Source organism: Ranitomeya imitator, chromosome 2 (assembly GCF_032444005.1).
Source record: "Ranitomeya imitator isolate aRanImi1 chromosome 2, aRanImi1.pri, whole genome shotgun sequence".
In the NCBI taxonomy this organism is placed as follows: Eukaryota; Metazoa; Chordata; class Amphibia; order Anura; family Dendrobatidae; genus Ranitomeya; species Ranitomeya imitator.
Window position 1 is genome coordinate 414,880,558 of NC_091283.1, and position 16,510 is coordinate 414,897,067.

Genomic DNA, 16,510 nt, shown 5'->3' on the forward strand with positions numbered 1-16,510 from the left:
TTCGCAATAGTAGTGGGGGCCAGGTCTGGAAACAGTTCGTAAGTGTGCCCCTGGAAAACCAGTGACGCCGATTTTCGCGCAGCGTGAAGGAGTTGATCTTTGGTTTTATAATAATGATGCTTTAATATTATGTCTCTCGGAGGGCCATTGGGGTTTTTTGTGGTTAAGGCTCTGTGAATACGGTCCATCTCAAGGCGTTCAATGGAAATGCCGGGTAGGAGTTCTTGGAACAGAGCAGTGGCCGTAGACTGGAGGTCTGTAATGGATTCTGGCAGACCTCTAATTCTGATATTACCTCTGCGGGCTCGATTCTCAAAATCCTCTAGCCTGTTGTTGAGGGTATATATCTCTTCATGAAGCAACTCCATATCTTTTTCCTGGGTAGCGAGATTGGCTAGAGTGGAGTCCATTTTATCTTCTAGGTCAGAGGTACGAGATCCCAGCTCCCTAATCTCTTTCGTCAAGTCTTTAGTCAGTTTATCAGACATTTTAGATAATTCCGTATTTAATATAGACTGAAATTGTGAGAGTAGGGCATTATGATCCGGAATTGGAGTACTTGGGATCTTAGTAGTAGAGGCTGGAATTGAATCAGGCTCTGCTCCATCCATTATGGAGGAATTGGAAGATTCAGACTGGGAGTGTGGCCCCGGAGACATAGTGTCCTCTAAATCAGTCAGCGCCTGGAACCTATTGCTAGCGTACCTGGAGTTAGTTCTGCGCTACTTAGTCATGGGAGCGGTGAGATTGGACAGAGGACCGCACAATTATACGACCAGCTTAAAGAGATAGAGTCAAGGGAAATGCATGCTGTACGTTGTCCCTTTCAGGGATTAGGGGGATGCTGGATTTATGCCATTAAATCAGCTTCAGTAAACTTCTATGGCTGGGGCCCAACAGGCCTGATCTCATGGGAGCGAAGCTGTAATAGTGACCAGAGAGCTTGCGGTTCTAGATTCACTGGGCCTGTGGAGGTATTTTATATATAAAGACAGTCTGCTGTTCTTGCTTCAATTTATTTTACAGGGACCCACAGCCAGACAGCCTAGCACCCAGGATCTGTCGCAGTCTCTCTGGAGGGGCACGATCCCTCTCTGTCCTGCAAGTGAGCAATCAACGGGAGGAGAGAGCTGCCGAGCCACAAGCTGGGGAGTCAGGTGGGGAGCCTCAGCACCAGCGGCGCCGTACTCATCAGGGATGCGGCACCGAAGAGTCGTCCCCCGCGGCCGTTCCGGAACCACACTGCGAGACGTGCCTGGAAACCGTAGCCGTAGGTATGCCCCCTTCTCGGAACGCCGCCGCCGTGTATGCGCCCGCAGCTTCAGGCCGCAGGATGCACAGCGCTCCAGCGCTCCTGCACCGTCAGGCGCTCCCAACACCACCCACAGCTTCCCGTCTCCGAGGGTGCTGCAGCTATGTGAGTGGCCTGCAGGGGGATGGTATCGGAGTCCCCATTATGGCGGCGGATGCCGCTAATTACCTCCTCTCCCATTGTCCTCCCACCGGCCGCTGTGCATGTAGCCGGGGACCGCCGCCGGAACGAAGGAGGGGGAGGGCGGGAAGTTCTCTGCTAGCGTGCCAAGCACCGCTCGTCCACCGACAGTCTCTGCCCCCTCCTGTTGGCCTTGGATCGCCGCCGACGGGTCCCAAGGGACTGGGGTAAGCCTCGCCGCTGCGATGCGAATTCAGCAGGGGGCCGCCACAGGGATGGAGGACGGGGAAGGCGGGAAAGATGCCGTCCACGCGCCCGAGCGCCGGTCTTCCCCGGCGGACTCCCTCTCCTCCCGCCGGCACCGGATTGTCTGTCGGGATCTTGAGGAGCGGGGGTAAGCCTCACCGAGGCCCTGCTGCGTGGGTTCTTCTATCCGGAGGTCCATGAGAAGCAGGAGACCGCACGTTGTCCGCGGGCCTCAGGCCTGTGTGTAGGCCACTAGGATTCCCGGCATCTGCAACTCACAGGTGCCGCCAATATGGCTAGGATCAATGTCCAAGGCTTATGGGCAGTTGGATTAAGCCTTTTAAACAGAAAAATTGCGTCCCTGGATGGGCAGATTAGGCTGATTATATCTGCTATCAGAGGAGCTCAGGGAATATACGTCCTGCTCCTTCTGCAGCTAGCCACGCCCCCCCAACACCATTTGACTTTTAGAGCGCAAAATTGTCTGTTGTGTTTGGAGACCCCCTGATGTACCTAAACAGTGGAAACCCCCCAATTCTAACTCCAACCCTAACCCCAACACACCCCTAACCCTAATGACAACCTGATCCATAATCCTAATCACAACCCTAACGATAATCACAACCCTAACCCCAAAACAACCCTAATCTCAACCCTAACCATAACCCTAATCAAAACCCTAAATCCAACACACCCCTAATCCTATCCTAATCTCAACCCTAACCTCAAACGTAACCCTAATCCCAATACACCCCTAACCCTAATCCCAACCCTAACCTTAACCCAAATCCCAAACCTAACCCTAATGCCAACCCTAACCCTAATACCAACCCTAATCCAAACCCTAACCCTAATCCCAACTCTAACCCTAACTTAAGCCGCAACCCTAGCCCTAACTTTAGCCCCAACCCTAACTCTAGCCCTAACCCTAAATTTAGCCCCAACCCTAACCCTAGCCCTAACCCTAAGGCTACTTTCACACTTGCGTCGTGTGGCATCCGTCGCAATCCATCATTTTGGACAAAAAACAGATCCTGCAAATGTACCCGCAGGATGCGTTTTTTGCCCATAGACTTGTATTGCCGACGGATCGCGACGGATGGCCACACGTCGCGTCCGTCGTGCACTGGATCCGTTGTGTTTTGGCAGACCGTCGTCACAAAAAAGTTCAATGTAACGTTTTTTTGTACGTTGCGTCCGCCATTTCCGACCGTGCATGCGTGGCCGTAGCTCCGCCCCCTCCTCCCCAGGACATAGACTGCGCAGAGGATGCGTTGAAAAACTGCATCCGCTGCCCATATTGTGCACAATTTTCTCAACGTGCGTCGGTACGTCGGGCCGATGCAAGTGTGAAAGAAGCCTAACCCTAGCCCTAACCCTAACCCTAAATTTAGCCCCAACCCTAACCCTAAATTTAGCCCCAACCCTAACCCTAAATTTAGCCCCAACTCCTCCAGCTGCCGGCAGATCATGGCGGGCAGGAGGGGACGCAGGAGGACCCAGGGACACCGGTAAGTATAGCAGGGTCCCCGAATCCCCCTATTTCTCTGTCCTCTGATGTGGGATCACATCAGAGGACAGAGAACGATAGATCGCTTTTTTTTTGTTTGCGGCCGCCGTTAAACAGTTAGTTACCGGCGATTGCAAAACAGGGGTCGGTAAAACCCGACCCCGATCATGTTCTTTGGGGTCTCGGCTACCCCAGGCAGCCAAGACCCCAAAGATTTACCGGGTGCCGGTCGGCGGGCACACTGCGCATGCGCCCGCCATTTTTTGGCCGGAACAAGATGGCGGCGCCCACCGGGAGCCACGAGGAGCACCGGAGAAACAGGTAAGTATCGGGGGGCTATCGGGGACCCCATTTCTCTGTCCTCTGATGTGCGATCACATCGGAGGACAGAGAAATTAAATGGGAAATTGCTTTTTTGGGGGATTTTTTGCGACCGCTGGTAAACGGTTAATTACCGGCGATCGCAACCCAGGGGTCGGTAAAAAAACCCCGAATCATGTTCTCTGGGGTCTCGGCTACCCCGGTAACCGAGACCCCAGAGAAAATCCGACTCTGGGGGGCGCTATTCACTTTTTCTAATTAACGGCGCTGTGGTTTAAGTACCCTTATCTGCCGCTGTTAAAAGGCGTATCGGCAGTTGTTAAGGGGTTAAAGAGGTCCTCTAGGGTGATGTTACTGCAGCAAAGATGGTGACGCTTCCCACAGGTGAACCGGGGTCCCCAGGGCTCCCAGTGTGTGTGTTGGCAGGGATGGTGGATGTCGGCAAAAAAAAGGAGGACACAAGGTTGTAACGTTTTTACCTGGTTTACTGATGATAGCAGGCCACAGTCCAGGGTACCAGGAACAGGTGATGATATGGTCCGGCCGGCCTGGAGGCAAAGGTAGATCCCTCTCCCAGGTGAGGTCCGTAAGCCTTCCTACTTGCGCTCGTATGCGAGGTTCTTGCTGTCTGTGGCTTCCGTACAAAGTCCTCTCTCTCCTGTCCTGGGACAGTTACCCATATGGTGGGCAGTGTGAGCCTTTTTATAGGGTCTCTATCATGACCCAGGCTCCTAGTGTACTGCTGCACCTTCAGGTGTGGGTGCGGGCAAATTACATAAAGTCCTATGCCCTCCGGTTCTGCTGTGCGACTTGGAGTACAACACAGCCTCGGGTTTCCGGTGCCCGATTCCTGCGCTTCAGCTCAGAGGGTGCCCAGTCACAGTTCCCCCTCTAAGCCCCTTCCTGCTCCTGTGCTTCGTTCCTCTGATGCTCACTACAATCCAACCCTTCAGGTTCTCTTCCTTTCCCTGGAGCTGCAGCTCAGTCCTGGCTGCACGGCTCCACTGTCTACTCTCACTCCACTCACTTCTTCTGTCTCTCCAGACTAACTCCTCCTCCAGACCAGAATATTTAAAGCTGGGAAGCTCCCCTAAATCTGGGTTCAGAGCTCCCCCAACTGGCCTGGATTCGGAATGTGTTGTATGTAGGTGCGTTACCTGATAAAGGGAATCCTCCTTGCCTCCAAGCATGATATCGCCCTCCCCGAAAGGAAGGCAACATCACTGTAACAACCGGTTACCTGAGGTGTTACAAGAGTCTGAGAAGAAAGTTGGGGCCATGCAGCCACGTGAAGTGCTGCAGCTCCTGAAAGGAAAGAGAACAAACAGAGCAGTCTGTAGAAGACTGAGAGGGAAGAAAAGCAAAGGAGAGTAAAGAGTTGGAGGGAAGCTGCGACTGAGCTTCCCCCATTCCATGCTGAAGCACAGAATTCTGGTAGCTGGAAGACCGAGGTTGTGGGGGTAACTCTATGCCCCACTTCAGAAACCAGCGGACAGCTGGATTTCAAGTCACCTATCCACCAGTAACACCCGAAGACTCAGTAAACAGATAGAGCCCAGAGTCACCTGAGAGACCCTGTAAAAAGGCTCTTGTTAGCTGTCATGCGGGTAGTATCCTACCAACAAGGGGGACAGAGAGAACGTGAGGACCTTGTGAGAACATGAGGACCTTGTGTGAGGCCTAAGGCAGCAAGGGATAGTTAGGCTTCTGATCCCACCTGGCTAAGGGGATTCCTGAGTCGCTTCCAGGCTGGCCGGGCCACACCAACACCCGTGATCTGGACCCTGGACTGTGGCTGCCTTGCATCAGTAAAGCGGTAAAGAGACTGCAACTTGTGTCCGCTGTTTCTTTCTACACCATCTACCATCTGTCCCTACTACAGCGGGAGCCCTGGGGACCCAGCTTCACCTGTGGGAAGCCATACCATCCTTGCTGCAGTGCCATCACTCCCCAGAGGACCCCTTTAAGCAGCGTTGGTCACTCCTGACCGAATACCACAGGTGGTGTCACGAACATTCTTATTTCAATAACCCCTTTAAAGACATTCCCTTTAATTTGGACTCCCAGGGCCACGGACTGGGTCGCTTCCACCGTGACCACCGGTTTTAGCGACGACCGGATCCGGTACCGAGTACTCCTAGGCCCTGGCGGGCCCTCCATATATATATAATTTTTTTTCCGCCAGGATGCTGAGTTGGACAGTCAATGTTTTCTTCATTCATGTGTTTTTCTCTGTGTAAATGTGAAATGAATAAAGATCATGACTGTTTATTTGGTGGGCACTCTATGGTATGGCCTCCAAGCCTTTTTGGCCTGTCACAATGGTTTATGCAATTGTTACGCCATTGAGTACAAAATCCCAAAAAATAAAAATGTCATCATTCCTCGGAGATAACATGTTTAAGGACAGGTTATGCTAGGACTAATTTAACTGTGGCCTTTACAATGAGAGAGCTTAGAGACCTCTCTGCTCCCTGCTCCATATATCGCACTCATTACATCAGGTTTTTCCAAGCTTGGACTGCCCTGCCGGACTTCTTACATGGTAATTAAAATGAATTCTGTCAAATGAGAAAAAACAATATCAGCATTCGAAAGCCCAAGCCATCCATTAATAGGGCTAGTAAAGAAGACCTCAATGTATGATATATATACAGGAGAGCAGATTCTGAAAGATCCTGCCTGTCCATGCATCACATGATTTTAATAGGACCTGTGTAATGCTACAGTTCACTTGTAGTAGCGCTGCAGGTGAACCGAGCACTTATTGCAAGATCCCACACTGATCATTGAAGATCTGTTGGAAATGCTTGTGAAATTTTCTGGCGGTCACTTCAAGCAAAATGGGATAGTTCAAAGATACAATCCCTCCACCCGCATTTTTTCTTTCCAATACTTTTGATAGGATTTGTTCCTTTCCTGCACTAAAAGGGATACGTGTAAAATAGCCATCTAATCTAATAGCCATATAATATTTTACACCTGAATCAATAGCCATCATTGCTGGGAAACTGGATCCCCATTGTTGAAGTGGAAAAAGCTCATACAATGTATTTTAGGACCAAAGGCTGCCGAAATAAGATCAATTCCATTACTTGAGAGGGTTAAAAACATTTTAATATTTTTATGAAAAAAAAAGTAAGCACAAGGAAAAATTAAAAGTTCTGCGTAAAATGAGAACCTGTTGGAAATTTGCTGATCTTTATGAGAGTCTTCAATCAGCTATACATTTTTCCTGCAGTGGCCACTGCTGGAAAAGTGTGGTATTACATGGTGTCCATTCAAATGCAAAAGCAACTATTTAAAACATGGTCACACTGAGTCCTCCAGAGCAAGAATAGCTTTTGCATCTCTTTTGTTATGACTTAGAAAAAGAGGCATATTATGCCCTGATGGGACTAAAAACTATCATCCTGCTTAGTAGAAGATGATGTATGCAACAGATACAAAAAACTTTTCAGGAAGCTTCTGTAGAGTCAACTCTTCCAGGAGTCCGGGAGGTCTCCCCTTACTTTTGGAAGTTAGCAAGTATGAGATATGAGATATTTCTGGTGCCAAGACACACTAGTGGTGGTCTGGACCCTAGTATAGCTTCAGTGACCTGATAGAATATTTTCTGACAGTATTCAGTAAGCTCCCCCTAGTGGTGACTGCTGTCACCTAAATTTTTATTCTTGCATCTATGTCTGTGCAGGGAATTTGAAGCTCTGTATCATCAAAATGGAATTATGACCGCTATTCCTATATCAAGAAATAGCGAGAATGGAATTATGAATCTTAAAACATCAAAGTAAGGATTTACATAAGCAAGGGACAGGTTCCCTTTAAGGCTTGAATGGATTGATACTTGACGCTGAATTTTCCGGATATGAATCATATGCTCCCTGTTATTACATACTGCTCGATATAGGGCCAATGACTGACAATAATAAACCTATTCTACGTCTTTTTCACCTCTTCTCTACTATTAATAATTAAATATGTATTACTGTATAAAAAATGTATTAGCTTCTCTGCACAATAATAAGCCCTGCCATGTACTCGCTTTTCTGTAAATGTTACCTACAGGCTGGATTTTTATTACGTTCCCATTGTCCTTTAAGCACAGTCGACTATTCGTGTATCACTATGTTCTCTACTGGAATCTGAGTGTCGGCCATGCATGAAATATTATAGAGAAAGGCGGGAACCCCCGAAGCAGAACTTAATTGCCTTACCAAAAATAAATAGGCAAGGGAGCCTATTAAAGGGGACAGGTCACCAAGGGTCTCTTGATACAGTATAATCTCATACCTAGCTATATGCACCCACTCTTGTAACCTGGGACTTAACTACAGCAGGTGCTGGGATTGCAGTGGCATTCGGATCCTGCAGCTTAGGGTGCCCAAAAGGTCTCTGTGGCCCATATGAGAAGTCCAATATTAATAAAGACCTGTGAAAGTTGGGGTCCCTGTTGGAGATTTTGCACTTGGGCCCATGAGCTTCAAGTTATGCCACTGCCTATACCTGACATCTGTACCTAATATCTGTTGGCCCCAGAACTCTACAGATGACGGCCATGAAGCCTGACCTCATAACACCCATTCTCATTCTAGACATTCATGGGATACAACTTCTTGTGAAGTCTTTACGGGGTTGCCCATATGGGACATTTACAGCATATCAATTGATTACGCCATGAATGTTCAATAGATGTGTGTCCCACTGAAGGACACGGCATCTGTATCAAGCACAGAGCCCTGGTCAGACATTAATAGGTGCTGGTTTTGGAGAAGCTACTGAGACTGAGAGGCATCAACTCTGGAGAAGATGCTGAGTCTGTGAGAAGTATGAGCTCTGGAGAAGCTGCTGAGATTGAGAGGTGTGAGCTCGGAAGCAGCTGCTGAGACTGTGAGAGGTGTCAGCTCTGGGGGAAGCTGCTGCTGTGAGAAGTACCAGCTCTGCTGGGAGAAAAAGTTGGTTGGTGTAAACCTTATACCTAGGGAGGCTACAGTTGACGCCAGAAAAGCTGTGCGGGACATAAGCCAGGGAAAGACTAGAGAACAGAGAGTATCAAAAGTTGGGTTGCCCTGGTTAGTTCAGTCCAGTGGTGTGGTGGACTAAACGGAAGTATGGTAGGAGGGGTCATAAAATAAGAGCCAGAACTAGTACCCTTTAAGCTTGCCTGCCTAGAATATAAGATGACTATTACCAACAGGTTTCCAATATGTGGTAATAGTTCGGTAAGACATTTTCCATGAATGACTCTCTCCAACTATATCTCCAGTATACAACATCTCATGATTTTATAATCGACAGAAGAAGATAATTCGTGGAAGTCATTCAACTTGATGTCTCCGAGCGCACTCAGTCACTATCAATTATTAACACTCCATGCCTCAGCATCGCAAATGAATACAATTTGTAATATAAGGTCAGCATCCCTTGTAGTGGTATGCATAGCTTAATATATACTATATATATATATATATATATATATATATATATATATATATATATATATATATATACACATACAGCGCTGGAGTCCTGGGTTCAAATCCCACCAAGGACAGCATCTGCAAGGAGTTTGTATGTTCTTCCCGTGTTTGCATGGGTTTCCTCCAGGTTCTCTGGTTTCCTCCCACATTCCAAAGATATACTGATAGGGAATTTAGATTGTGAGCCCCATCGGGGACGGTGGTGATAATGTGTGCAACCTGTAAAGCGCTGCGGAATAAGATAGCGCTATATAAAAAATAAAGATTAAAAATACAGATTATTACATATACAGCTCTGGCAAAAATTAAGAGACCACTGCAAAATGTTCAGTTTGTCTGACTTTTCTCTTTATAGGTATATTTTTGAGTAAAATGTAAATTGTTCTTTTAGTCTATAAACTTGTGACAACATGTCTCCGAATTTTCAAGCAATAAATTTTGTATTTTTTTTCTGGTCAAAATTTAAAAAAATAAAACACTGCCTTCAGACCTCAAATAATGCAAATAAAACAAGTTCAGAATCATTTAGAAACAACAATACTAATGTTTTAACTCAGGAAGAGTTCAGAAATCAATATTTTGTGGAATAACCATGATTGTTAATCACAGCTTTCATGCGTCTTGGCATGCTTTCCACCAGTCTTTCACACTGCTCCTGGCACAAGAATGTAAGCAGTTCTTCTTTGATTGATGGCTTGTGACTATCCATCATGCTCTTGATTACATTCCAATGGGGTTCAGGTCTGGAGATTGGGCTGCCCATGACTGGGTTTTGATGTGGTGGTCTCTTAAATTTTGCCTGAGCTGTATATATATATATATATATATATATATATATATACACACACTAAAAAGCCATACAATTGCAGATTTTGTAACAAAAAAACTCTTTGTGCCCGTAGAACCTTTATTTTGTCATCAAATTATATTTCTATTGCCACTCAAATGCTATTTTAAGCCCATTATTAAGACTTTATTTTGTTATATAATATATATTTTGTAACACAAAATCTATTTTTGTCCATCAAATTATTATTTTCTCCTCATACAATATTTATACAAGATTTATTTTGTCACTCATATTCCATTTTGTGTCCATGTAATTTGTATTTTCGAAAGCAAAATTCATAAAATTTATATTTTGTTTTGAAACACAAAATCTATTTTGTGCCTAGCAAACTTTCACTTTGTCGTTACATCACTTTATCACTTCATTTGTGCCTCATGGTCTATTTTTTTGTCCATAGAAATGTTATTTTGCTGTAACATTTATTTAATAGCTGAAAGTCTGTTGTGTGCGTATGGAACTTTTTTGTTTGGCGTGTCATATTTATTTTGTCACTCAAACTCTATTTTGTACACATAGAACTTTTATACTGTCGGCATGTAATAAATTTATGCCACAAAACTAACAGCCTATATCTGATTTTGTACAAATTCTATAAAAATCTGACTTTATGTACGCGGAGCTAGAAAATTCATTTGGAACAGAGAGAGAGAGAGAAAGTATTTTTGCGATACGGCAATAAATTATATGCCGGCTTAGGCAGGTTTACATTGACAGAATGATTGACTGACAAACAACAGTGCCCTCTGCTCCAGCACAGAATCTCATTGAAGAGCCGAACAACACATGTAGTAAAAATAAATAAATCTGCATTATTTTATGAAGTAACTTCAAAAACTCTGCCTTTTGTCTCATTATATCTTGTAGGGTTATTGCAGTGCTGGAAATCCTTTCACAAACATGACAATTTCCTTACACCCCTTTCCCGCCTTTTCTACCGCCTAAATGCAACCAAGAAAGTGTCGGACATGACGGAGAAATCTTTTTTGCCAGAAAGTCCTTTTCACCTTGAAGACATCTGTCGGATAATTGACCAAAATAACCGTAAAACAAAAGAACCCTTCATGTGTTAGGTGCTATTTTATCCCACAGTCCTAAATAATTTTTTACTGGCTTGTTATTGGAGATAATATTAGATATTCTGTGGCCATGGATTCAAAAACTTTTACTAGACTGTGTTCCAACACTTAACAGAAACTTTTATAGGCTAAAATAACATTTGGTTATGTAATATTTCTTATTGGTATGTTGCCCTTCCCCTTGGCCACCAGGATCCAAGTTTATCAACCATATAATGGTGACACCATTGGCTTCTGTAAACCATAATTTGGCTTCTGATGGTTGACGGCAGGAGTGACTGGTTCTTCAGTTCAGTCTATTTTTACTTAATGTGGAGTGGCTGACATGGGTGAAATTTTTATCCTACATGTTTTCCATGCATTCTTCATACATGATCATAGTTCTCAACTCTCAAGCAAGAAAGACGCTTCATCACTTTTGTTTAGAAGTGAACAGAAAAACAGCCTGGTGACCATCAAGAACTATGGGTTTATGCTGTCAGGTCTACTAGTACTGTAGATCATGATCTACTATTTGGCCACCACTAGTCAATGGCCGTGCATTGCTCTACTACGTATGATGTCAAAACAAAATCATACATAAAATGTTTTTTGTTATAACATTTATCTGGTTTTCTCTTGACTTTGTCTTACAAGATAGTTTTTTCAAGTGTCCTTGAAAGTCAGTTATGCCCTTGCAACAACATATATATTGTAGCATCCAAATGAGAACTTGAGCTACTTGGATTAGGTTCATGGCCAAGTATTCACATACAGCACATATCCAAGGGACTAACACGACCTTGAGGATTTAGGGTGCTTCCAAAGCCTTGGCAGATCTTCTGATTTCTCCTACCTAGTAGTTTTAGGTATACCCCAGTAGTCATTGTTTACTTTGGGATAGCCTATCTACGCTGCTAAAATAAACTGTAGTCCTCACCTAAGGCCTTTTTTACACTTCCGTCGGTACGGGTCCATCGCAGTGCATCGGGCCGACGGACGTTGTGAATTTTTGGCATGACGTGGGCAGCGAATGCTGTTTTTCGACGCATCCGCTGCCCATTCTGCAGTCCGGAGAGGAGGGGGCGGAGTTTCGGCCATGCATGAGCAGTCGAAAATGGCGGATGCGACGGACAAAAAAGTTACATTGAACTTTTTTGTGACGACGGTCCGCCAAAACACGACGGATCTGTCGCTAATACAAGTCTATGGGCAAAAAACGCATCCTGCAAGCACATTTGCAGGATCTGTTTTTTGCCCAAAACGACGGATTGCAACGAATCTGAAAAGACGGAAGTGTGAAAGAGGCCTAAAATATCAGGGTTCCCAATGGTTGTTTGTCTATCTAGTCAAGAAGAGCTGGAGAGGTGGCTATGTGAGTAATTTTCTCTCTTGAAGTCTGAGTTGATGATTTGGTTGTCTTCCCTAGTAACATTCTCCAAGTGTGGCTGTAAAAAAAGAGGTCAGGTGGTGTCAAGGTCCCACCAATATATTGCCTAGGCACCTCGACCAACCATAATACAACCCAACATACAGCCTCAGATACTAAATTTCAAGTTTCAATATGAAGTTCTTAACAACTGAATCATATTGCCTAACCTAAACTCTATTTAATGCCTTCATAATGTAACCGTCACGCTGGTGGATGGGTACCCACTGAACCACGGACCGTAGAGAGAGCCTGGAGAGGCGTAACTAAATGAATATATGGTTCTTCACTAGAGCCCCTAAGGGTATGGTTGGATATGAGCCACAGGTGGTCACCAGGTACCACTCCAGCAAAGACCCCAGATCCATAGCAGCTGACTCCAGGGAATAGGGATGCAGGAGCAGACTCAGAGTCTTAAGGTACCGTCACACTTAGCGACGCTGCAGCGATACCGACAACGATCCGGATCGCTGCAGCGTCGCTGTTTGGTCGCTGGAGAGCTGTCACACAGACCGCTCTCCAGCGACCAACGATGCCGGTAACCAGGGTAAACATCGGGTAACTAAGCGCAGGGCCGCGCTTAGTAACCCGATGTTTACCCTGGTTACCATCCTAAAAGTAAAAAAAAACAAACACTACATAATTACCTACCGCTGTCTGTCCTCCAGCGCTGTGCTCTGCACTCCTCCTGTACTGGCTGTGAGCGTCGGTCAGCCGGAAAGCAGAGCGGTGACGTCACCGCTCTGCTTTCCGGCCGCTGTGCTCACAGCCAGACCAGGAGGAGTGCAGAGCACAGCGCTGGAGGACAGACAGCGGTAGGTAAGTATGTAGTGGTTGTTTTTTTTTACTTTTAGGATGGTAACGAGGGTAAACATCGGGTTACTAAGCGCGGCCCTGCGCTTAGTTACCCGATGTTTACCCTGGTTACCAGTGAAGACATCGCTGAATCGGTGTCACACACGCCGATTCAGCGATGTCTGCGGGGAGTCCAGCGACGAAATAAAGTTCTGGACTTTCTTCCCTGACCAGCGATCTCCCAGCAGGGGCCTGATCGCTGCTGCCTGTCACACTGGACGATATCGCCAGCCAGGACGCTGCAACGTCACGGATCGCTAGCGATATCGTCTAGTGTGACGGTACCTTAAGGTTGGACCGGATGCTGATGCTAGTTCAGAGTGAATTCGGAGTCCAAGTACTGGTATTGACAGGACAGGTAACAGGTTAATGGACTATTTTAGACTAGACAAGTTCAGAAATAGACAGGCCTGGCATCTGCTCTAAACTAAGAATGCTTTCAAGAATAAAAGCGTTAATAGTTTATTTTTTATCAATTAAGAAATGTCAAAGTGAATGAACAAAAGAAAAATCTAAATCACATCATTATTTGGTGACCACCCTTTTTGTTCCAAACATATTGGAGAACTAACCATAGATCTTCTGTAGATGACCCTTGTGCGAATTCTTATTCCAGACAGACGGGATGTTGTGAGATCAGATCTCTGTGGGGGTCATATCATCACTTCCAGGACTCCTTATTCTTTTTCACAATGAATATAGCTCTTAATGACATTGGCTGTACATTTGAAGTCTTTTCTGCTGCAGGATCTACTTGGAGCCATCAGACACCTCCCTGGTGGTATTGTATGATAGATTAGTATCTGCCTTTATTTCTCAGCAACAATGACACCACTAATCCTGACCAAATCTCCAACTCCATTTGCTGAAATGGAGTTCCAACTTGCAACAAAGAGCCACCATCTTCACTTTTCATGTAAATTCTCATTATTTTCCCGCTCTTAAAGGGAACTTGTTATGTTTCTGATCCCTACTAACTCTGGAATATTGACTTTTATAAATTGCGCCCTATATGGAGCGCCCCCAGACACAGGGCCACGGGTTCTCGATACCGGGCCTCTCTGGTTCGGTTCTGAGGCTGTCACGGTGGCTAGACCCGGTCCGCGACCCTGCTAAGGGGCGTCCAATAAAGGTGGTGCAGTTTGTCAGGGGTTCGTGACGCCACCTGTGGTGTTCGGTCAGGGTGACCGACGCTGCTGTGGGGTCCGCTGGGGTGATGGAATGGCAGCTGGATGGTATACCTTCCCACAGGTGAAGTATGTCCCCAGGGCTTCCCAGTAAGGTGGATGGTGATGGTGTGAGGTGCAGTCAATAATGAGGACACAAGGTTGCAGTCTCTTTACCTCTTTACTGTAGACTTCAGGATCCTCAATCCAGAGCACGTTTAACAGGGCTATCAGAGACCGGCCGGTCCGATGGGCACTTCCAGAGTTTCCCTCGCAGATGGAAATCGTTGCCCACCACTAGCGCCTGTGTGTTGTAGTCCTACCCTGCTGAGCATTCGGAATAGTCCTCACAACTGCTGTTCTCATTCGTCGTTCTCTACAGCTCTCTCTCTCTCTTTAGTTCCAGATGTTGCTAGTTTCTCGTCCCCCAGTATGTTTTGGCTAGGACGCACCCGTATGACGGGAAGGCCTGGAAGTCTTCCGGAACCCTAGAGACGCCCCTCTCCCACTGTTGCCCCCTATGTCTTCTTAGGAAATTTAAGGTAGACAGGCAACCTATAATTAACTGTCCTGCAGAGTTTGAAGTAAGGCCTAAAGTCAGTTACTCTCGCGGTGTTCCGGCCACCGGCTACGCGCCTCAGTAGGATGTTGCCTCGGTCTCACGGCACGACTCCTACTGGTACTCCTTTTTGCTTGATCTCGTTTACACTTTTCCACAATATCCTTCCCTTCTTGTCTCTTTCTTAGGATACCACCGCAAGGAGGTGCAGGCGCAGCTCTGTTACGTTCTGCTCTGTTCGCTAGGCACCTGCCAGGTTCCAACACCTGACAGGGACCCCCCCCCCCCTGTGTCTTCTCCCTGCAACACCCCCTGTCACGGGATGTTGCCTGAATCCAACCCAGTCAGTCTGCCTAACTTTCTATCCAACCCCTAGTTTTACCAGTGTGAGGAGTGTTATGGCTGGCAATCAGGCAACACAGCGTGCAGTAATCAGCGCACATACAGAGATCTGGCAATAACCAAAAACAATAGGACAAGCTCTGAGACGTGGAATCTCTGTAGACTGCAGTACCTGATCTATCCTCACACAACTGGAAGCAGCAGTGGATTGCGCCTATCAACTACCTATGCAACTCGGCACTGCCTGAGGAGCTGACTAGCCTGAAGATAGAAATACAAGCCTGACTTACCTCAGAGAAATACCCCAAAGGAATAGGCAGCCCCCCACATATAATGACTGTTAGCAAGATGAAAAGACAAACGTAGGAATGAAATAGATTCAGCAAAGTGAGGCCCGATATTCTAGACAGAGCGAGGATAGCAAAGAGATCTATGCAGTCTACAAAAAACCCTAAAACGAAAACCACGCAAAGGGGCAAAAAGACCCACCGTGCCGAACTAACAGCACGGCGGTGCACCCCTTTGCTTCTCAGAGCTTCCAGCAAAAGTTAATAGCAAGCTGGACAGAAAAAACAGAAAACAAACTAGAAGCACTTATCTAGCAGAGCAGCAGGCCCAAGGAAAGATGCAGTAGCTCAGATCCAACACTGGAACATTGACAAGGAGCAAGGAAGACAGACTCAGGTGGAGCTAAATAGCAAGGCAGCCAACGAGCTCACCAAAACACCTGAGGGAGGAAGCCCAGAGACTGCAATACCACTTGTGACCACAGAAGTGAACTCAGCCACAGAATTCACAACAGTACCCCCCCCTTGAGGAGGGGTCACCGAACCCTCACCAGAACCCCCAGGCCGACCAGGATGAGCCACATGAAAGGCACGAACAAGATCTGGGGCATGGACATCAGAGGCAAAAACCCAGGAATTATCTTCCTGAGCATAACCCTTCCATTTGACCAGATACTGGAGTTTCCGTCTAGAGACACGAGAATCCAAAATCTTCTCCACAATATACTCCAATTCCCCCTCCACCAAAACAGGGGCAGGAGGCTCCACAGATGGAACCATAGGTGCCACGTATCTCCTCAACAACGACCTATGGAATACATTATGTATGGAAAAGGAGTCTGGGAGGGTCAGACGAAAAGACACCGGATTGAGAATCTCAGAAATCCTATACGGACCAATAAAACGAGGTTTAAATTCAGGAGAGGAAACCTTCATAGGTATATGACGAGAAGATAACCAAACCAGATCCCCAACACG